The sequence below is a fragment of the Mirounga leonina genome, unplaced genomic scaffold, assembly GCF_011800145.1.
Source record: "Mirounga leonina isolate KUSES-001 unplaced genomic scaffold, KU_Mleo_1.0 Mir_357, whole genome shotgun sequence".
In the NCBI taxonomy this organism is placed as follows: Eukaryota; Metazoa; Chordata; class Mammalia; order Carnivora; family Phocidae; genus Mirounga; species Mirounga leonina.
Genome location: NW_023270702.1, coordinates 4,108,604 through 4,116,984, shown reverse-complemented (window position 1 = coordinate 4,116,984; position 8,381 = coordinate 4,108,604).

Sequence of the window (8,381 nt, the reverse complement as noted above, 5' to 3'; positions counted from 1 at the left end):
AAGCTGTGTAAGAGCGGTTGACATACACAGGACTCTTACCTTCTCTAGGTGTAGACAAGGAGATGCCACATTCTGTCAGCAGTTGGGGAGAGCTGGAAAATACGAGGGGTGTTAGTACGAAGTGCAATGAACCAATTTCCTTGTCAGCTGTCACTCAGCACCCTAAACATTACAAGACCCTCATAATGCAAACCTCCCTCTTTCCAGGCTTTCGGACCAAAGTGGCTTTCTGATGGATTTTGCCTGCCTGTGTACAAGAGGAGGCATATTTACAAACACGAAATGTACCCATCCTTAGGAAAGAAAACAGTAAAATCTTTCTCCAGTGTAAGAGTATATAAAAACATCTCCTGGTTGCTTAATCCCCAACACCCAACTTCCTACTTCTAAACACATTTATAGGGAGCAAGAGATGGTTGGCTTCCCATGAATTAGTATTAAGCAATCACTAACAGAAAGGAATATTCCCTTCCTTTCATTTAGAACCCCTGGCATGTAGGTTGTACAATTAATGCTAAAGCATATAAAGTCTTTAAGCTGATAGTATCTGTAATCACATAATGAAAAAAAGGAAAGCAGTTAAATGAGCACACTCTTCAGGGTCAAACATGTTCAGCAAAAAGCCGTAGTGGGTCTTTGATCATGGTTAGATTCACAGTGATATCAAACAGTTGGTTCTCATGTAACAGCTAAATGTTTCAGATTTTGTTTTTATTAAATTTGGCAGTTTCACACTGAGATCTGTATTCCTAGTGAATAAAAGACAGCTACTATGTGAGGAGGGATTCCATTTTCACAATGGCAAGGAAGTCAGATATTTCAGGAACATGGGCCACAAAATGTACTCCTTTCACAACGTTCTCCTATTCTGAACTGTGCAGTCATCTATTAAATTTTCTAATAGATATTTGTGTAAGGTGTATGTATGCTTGTGCAATTATAAAAAAGCAGTTTTGGAAAACAGTGTATTTATTAAAGAAAATTACTTATGGGGCATGTACAAAACTGTAAAAAAAAAAAAAAAACTCTAAAAAAAAAAAAAAAACCACATTCAATTTGCCCAGTAAAGTTGTTTTTGTGAAATTTCTGTGTTGTTGAATAAAGGACTTTAGTATTCAAAATATCTCTATTTTTCCATGAACAAATTTTTATTTGTGGGAATTGAAGTTATGAACATATGATCCTGAAAATCTAATTTTGTTTATGATTAAAAAAAAAGTTTATAATTCTACACTTGCCCTTATGTCAGCAGAATGAATACTGTATATAAATCTTTCATAAAATATGCCAGTTTTGTTCATTTTGTTTTTCTCATAGATTTTGTCTTTCTCATATATTTAAAGAAAAGAAAAAAAGAAGAACACGGTTCTTTTCACATTTTTAAAGGAAATATTCTTTGTTGAAACTTTAAAATGTCACCTAAATAGAGGAAGAAATGAATGTATCCAAACTTGTCTCCTTCCTTCTCCATCTTAAGTATGCCAGGAGAAAGCATCCCATGAATGCCTTGTGCCATGAACGAAACGTCCTGGTGGTATTACTTGAAAGCCTTCAAGTGCATGAAGAAATGAGCAACACTGGAATTCTATCTTCAGCCCCTCCCAGCAATTCTCTGAGATTAAATTTTTATTGTGTTACTCTTTTTATTATGGAATACTGTGGTCCAACCATGCTGCTTATTACTTGGTGGTGAATGTGCTTAACCCTTACTTACTTCACTGCTTCTCAGAACAAAGCTCTCTCTTTTTTTTTTTTTTTTTTTGATGCCTCATAACCTACAAGAAACATAGAACACAATTTTATATCTTGGAAATCTTTAATATGATTGCAAACCCGGGACTTCAGACAATTGAGAGAGTCCATGTCCACAGAAAATCATACCACATTAGAAGATTTTTATAAATTTTAGAAATTTCAGGATAGTATAATATCACAAATATAAAATGTCTTGGCCATGGCAACAGAATTAGATTACATAGTCTGAGAAAGAAGATTAGGTAACTTGAATTATGGGAGTTCCTGGATCCTCAGCAATTTTTTCAGGTGAGTTTCTGTATTTCTTTATTATATTGTGGTATAAGCAACAATAAGGCAAAAGTACAGAATTGGATTTTCATAGAAAATAACTTTCCTTATTTGAAATCTTCAAGGATACAAGTACTTGGAGGTTCATTTGTAATGATAAGAATAATTCAGAATAGTTTGAATTAACCAAGAAGGGAGAGGGGACGAGTTCTATACCTTATTTAGACATTGAGTCCAATAATTTCATATGGTTTCTGCAAAAATCATGTATTTTTTCAATTTGTTTATTGGTAAGAGTTTTTATTTGCATGTTTTATGCAGAAGCTATTCTCCATTTTATTTCTACTCTTGTCTTTATTTTGTCTCTTTTTAGTGTGAAAAAATGTTGTTTGAAGTAAGCACAATGAACACAAATTTAAGGTTTTATTTGCATTCACTATATAAGTAGAATAGTTACCTAAGAAATGTATTCCTATTTGGAGATTTTATTTCTCATCTTTCTTGTAATATCTTGGCTTAAGATCTGTCTTGTGTCCTTTGCAATTCAGTTTTGGGCCAATTTTTAAGGCATATATATATATATATATTTAAATGTCAACCAAACTATCTTTTAAGTCTAAGTCAATGCTTTGTTTATAAATGTTACTTATGACAAAAATCATTCTGGTTAACAGGCGTTATAATATCACAAATTGGAAGCAGTATACAGACCTCTTTCCAATAACAGTACTTTTAAATGCTACTCTTAATCCTGTGTGAATCCTGCATGTAAAGCATTTTTAATAGAGGACTGTATTATGTGACCTCTTCAGTAGTTAGGTGGTAGGAGAATCTGATTGCCTGGTTTGAATTATGATCTTCTGCTTATGACTTTTCTAACAAGTGATCTTCTGTCTAAAGTTATATGGCTTCAGGAAAACTGCACAAGTGGAAGGGAAGGTAGAAAAGCATACAGTTAAATGGTACTGTTTTACTTTTGATACCATCATAAAACACATGTAGCTGAAAATCCATATCCATTGTATCCTTCAAGAACTTTTCTCATGTTTGCATGAACTGCTTTATGATTTTATTTATAACTTTTATTGGTAAATATTTATTTGTAATTTTATTTATTAATATTGAATTAATATGTGTGTATGGGTGTAGCTAGATCAACCTGTGTGTGCGTGTGTGCGTGCGTGTGTGTGTGTTTAGTCAGCAGAGTTTAAATCATGCCCCACAATAGCTAAGGATAGTGTAGGTTATTAAACATTTTTCGTGGCTAAGATTTGGTCACTGTTGTGCCATTCAATTGAATTTGATGACTGAGCATCTTATAATACTTAACCTATTGTCTGGGAATTGGAAAATTCGGGGAACCTACATGGAATCTTTTGGGCTTTTTAGGTGCTCTTCCTTCAGTTCAGTATGTCCTACTTTGAGTCATTTAAGGGACTGTATTGAAAATTTTGTATACAATTTGCTCCCCAAATGCATTATTAATCTTTACATAATTTTAACATTGTAGGTATAGTTATATACTATTCAGTTACTTATATGTATGTATATCTGAGGGTGAAGTGCACATCCAACAGCTAATAGATGACTTAATTCATAGCTTATCTATGTTGACCATATGGAAATGCCTTTATCCACCCCAAAATTCATGATGTCTACAGAGCAGCAGTAAGAAGAACATTGGGAATATTTTTTTGTGTTGGCAAACCAGCAATTGATTTAATTCCTCATTTATTCAACAAGTATCATTGTGTATCTTCAATGTGCCAGCTACTGGGAATATCAAGATGAATAAAACATGATTCCTGACACATTTACCATCACCATGGAACTCAATCAAATGGTTGAAATAAATATACAAATAAATAAAAACAGTGGAAAATGTGAATGGAGCAGGCATCATGTGGAGGAGTGGCAAGAAGAGATACAGTGAAGCTCTTGAACTTCACGTTCTTCCCAGTTGAGAAGGGGCAAGGCTTGAACACCCCTGGGATGTAAAACTTGAGGGTACAGTAGTGAGCCAAAGAGATTGGAATTGCAGGAAAGAAAAAGACAAAGTTCAGAAAACCTGAGCGATACTACCAGCCTAGTCCAAGTTGCTGTCATTTCTCATTGGGATGGCAGGAATACCTTGAAGGTGTTGTGGGTTTAGTTCCAGACCACCATAAAGCAAATATTGCAGTAAGTCGAGCCAAACAAATTTGGTTTCTCAGTGCATTTAAAAAATGTTTAGACTGTGTTGTGGTCTATTAAGTGTGGGATAGCATTACGTCAAAAAAAAAATGTTCATTCCTTAATTAAAAAATAGTTTATTGCTAAAATATGCTAATCATCATCTGAGCTTTCAACGAGTTGTAATCTTTTTGCTGGTGGAGGGTCTTGCCTCCGTACTGTTGGCTGCTGACTGATCAGGGTGGCGGTTGCCAAAGGTCGGGGTGGCTATGGCAATTTCTTAAAATAAGACAACAGTGAAGTTCGCTGAATTGATTCTTCTTTCATGAATGATTTCTCTGTAGCAAACAATGGTATATGAAACCTTTTACCTACAGTAGACTTCTGTATTAGAGACAGTTCTCTCAAATCCTGTTGCTGCTTTATCAGCAAGGTTTATGTACTATTTTCAATCCTTTGTTGTCATTTCAACAGTCTTCACAGCATCTTCACCAGAAAGAGATTCCATCTCAAGAGACCACTTTCTTTGTTCATCCATAAGAAGCAGCTCCTCATCCATTTTTATCGTGAAATTGCAGCAATTTAGTCCCATCTTCAGGCTCTACTTCTGACTCTAGTTCTCTTGCTGTTTCCCCTACATCTGCAGTTACTTTTTCCTGCTGAAGTTTTGAACCCCTCAAAGTCATCTATTGGGGTTAGAATCAACTTCTTCCAAACTCCTGTTTATGTTAATATTTAACCTCTTCCCATAAATGACAACTGTTCTTAATGGCATCCAGAATGGTGAATCCTCTCCAGAAGGTTTTCAATTTGCTTTGCTCAATTCCATCAGAGGAATCACTATCTATGGCAGCTATGCCCTTACAAACTGTATTTCTTCAATAAAAAGACTTGAAAGTTGAAATTACTCCTTGATCCCTGGGCTGTAGGATGCATGTTGTGTTAAAAGACATGAAAACAACATGAATCTCATCGTACATCTCTGTCAGAACCTTGAGTGACAAGGTACATTGTCACTGAGCAGTAATATTTTTAAAGGAAACTTTTTTCCTGAATAAGTGTGGGCTTAAAATAATGTTGTAAACACATGTGCTTTCATCCAGGCTTTATTGTTCCATTTGTAGAACACAGATGGAGTAGATTTGCATAATTTTTAAGAGCCCAAGGATTTGGGGGATGGTAAATGAGCATTGGCTTCAACCTATAGTCACCAGCTGCATTAAACCCTAATAAGGAAGTTGGTCTGTCCTTTAAAGCTTTGAAGTCAGGCATTGACTTCTCCTCTCTAGCTATGAAAGTCCTAGATGGCGTCTTCTTCCAACAGAATACTGTTTCATCTACATTGAAAATCTGCTGTTTAGTGTAGCCACCTTCTTTAATGATCATAGCTAGATCTTCCAGATAATTTACTGCAGCTTCTACATCAGCACTTGCTGCTTTACTTTACTTTGATGTTATGGAAATGGCTTCTTTCCTTAAATCCCATGAACCAACCTCTGCTAGCTTCCAACTTCTGCAGTTTCCTCACATCTTTCAGTCTTCATAGAATTGAAGAGAGTGAGAGCTGTGCTCTGGATTAGGTTTTGGCTTAAGGGAATGCTGTAGCTGGTTTGATCTATCCAGACTGTTCAAACTTTCTCCATATCAACAATAAGAATGTTTCACTTTCTTAGCATTCATGTGTTCACTGGAATAGCACTTTTAATTTTCTTCAAGAATATTTCCTTTGCCTTCACTAACTTATTTGACTGTTTGGTGCAAGAGGCCTAGATTTCAGCCTGTCTCAGCTTTTGATAGGCCTATCCTCACTAAGCTTAATCATTTTTAGTTTTTGACTTAAAGTGAGAGACATGTGGCTCTTCCTTTCAGTTGAACACTTAGAGGCCATTGTAGGGTTACTGACTGGCCTAATTTCAGTATGTCTCAGGGAATAGGGAGGCCCAAGGAGAGGGAGAGAGAAGGGGAGAATGGGTGGTAAATGGAGCAGTCAGAACACACTCAGCATTCATCTATTAAGTTCACTGTCCTATATGGGTGTGGTTTGTGGCACCCAAAGCAATTGCACTAGTAACAAACAAAGATCACTGACTACCATAACAAATATAATAATAATAGAAGAGTCTGAAATACTCTGAGAATTACCAAAATATGACATGGGATCATGAAGTGAGTAAATCACACACAGAGTTCATGTGATTCCATGCTATGGTCAGTGATTTCTCATTACTCTTAGAATAAAAACCTAAACGTCATCTGTGAGGATCTTGTGATCTGGCTTTGCAATCTCATGTCATCCCTTTTTCTCTTTATACTCCAGCTGCTCCAACTTTTTATTTTAATCCTTAAACTTGCAAGATGGGTTTTTCTTCCCACCTCAGGACATTTTGTCCACATTGTTTTTAATATTTAGAATTTTCTTTCTTCTTTATTCTCCTGGATAATGCCTCTCCATTACTCAGAACTTAACTAGAGCTTCACTTTTAAAAAGGAAGTTCTAATTTTTGTGACTATGTCAAATTCACCTTAAAGTACCCTGTACCTCTTCCTAGGAATTATTAATGAATTGATTCATTCAATAAATATATATTACACATTTACCATGTGCTCTTCACTCATTCAGGCAACTAGAATATATGCATATGCAAATAAGACAAAAATCCCTGTCCTCATAGAACTTATTTACATTCTAGTGAAAAGAAAGAGGTCAAAACAAAGAAGTAAACAGACTGTAAAATAGGTTGTAAAAAGCAGTTGAATTCAGCATTTAGTTTGAATTAGAGGAAATAGAATTTGTAGACAGATAGGGCTTTAGGTATGTAAATAAGAAAAATTAATAATAATGCCAGGGTTTTTGATGTGAATAACTGGAAAAGTGAAGTTGTGATTTACTGAGATGGGGAAGCCTGAATTTTGGTTTGGGACATATTAAGTTTAAGCTGTTTCCAGACATTCAAATAAAGATGTCAAGCATACAACTGGTATGGGCTTGGAGTTCAAGGTAGAGTTATAGGATGGGCTTATAGATGGTATTTAAAAATAATGACCCTAGGGGCACCTGGGTGGCTCTGAAGGTTAAGCATCTGACCCTTGATTTCGGCTCAGGTCATGGTCTCTGGGTCCTGGGAATGAGCCCTGCTTCAGGCTCCATGCTCAGCAGAGAGTCTGCTGATTCTCTCCCTCTCCTTCTGCCCCTCCCGGTATGCGTACGCCAACGCGCGCGTCCCTCCCCCCGCCCCCCTCCCCCACGCCTGCTCTCTATCTCTATCAAATAAATAAATCTTTAAAAGGAAATAATGAGCCTAAATGAGATTATCAAACTATGGATAGATAAGGGACAGTAAGGACAAGGATTGAGATCTTGGACTCACCTGTCACAGTTGTATTTAACCTTTATTGTAACCATTATTGGATTGGTGCTAATCTCCCACACTGACCAAGGTAGAGAAGAAATGGAAACCCAAGGAAAAATTCTGCAGGTACATTCTTCCATTTCCCCCTGTTCCCGGTGACCCATGTTCTTTTATCCTTGAATTAGCCTAGTCTTTAGCCTTCATCCCCCTCAATTTATCCCATCTCCATTGCACACAAAAGCTTGCACTTACTAGTTATGTTTATCTGTACACGTTCTAATGCAATAATTACATATGACTTTTCTCATAACACAAATAGAAATACATCAAGTTCAGAGTTTGATCTTGACCAGAATTATTGCAATAAAAAAATAAGCACAGGGCGCCTGGGTGGCTCAGTTGGTTAAGCGACTGCCTTCGGCTCAGGTCATGATCCTGGAGTCCTGGGATCAAGTCCCGCATTGGGCTCCCTGCTCAGCGGGGAGTCTGCTTCTCCCTCTGACCCTCCTCCCTCTCATGCTCTCTGCTTTCATTCTCTCTCTCTCAAATAAATAAATAAAATCTTTTAAAAAAATTAAAAAAATAAGCACAGTTTTACTGTACTTGGTCTAACGTAATTTATCTTTGCGTTCTTAAATTTTTTGTTAGCGATTCCATTAAAGGAGATGAAATTAGGATCTCTTATTTAACATCTCAGGGACCAAAATGTTTGAACAGAAAGTGCATAGGTGTTAAAACCACAAACCGAGAATTGAGATTGTTTGGTTGACTCCTAGTCGTGAGACAGAAATAAGATTTTCAAATTTGCCCAAACTTTCCTTCACAAGGAAAGAA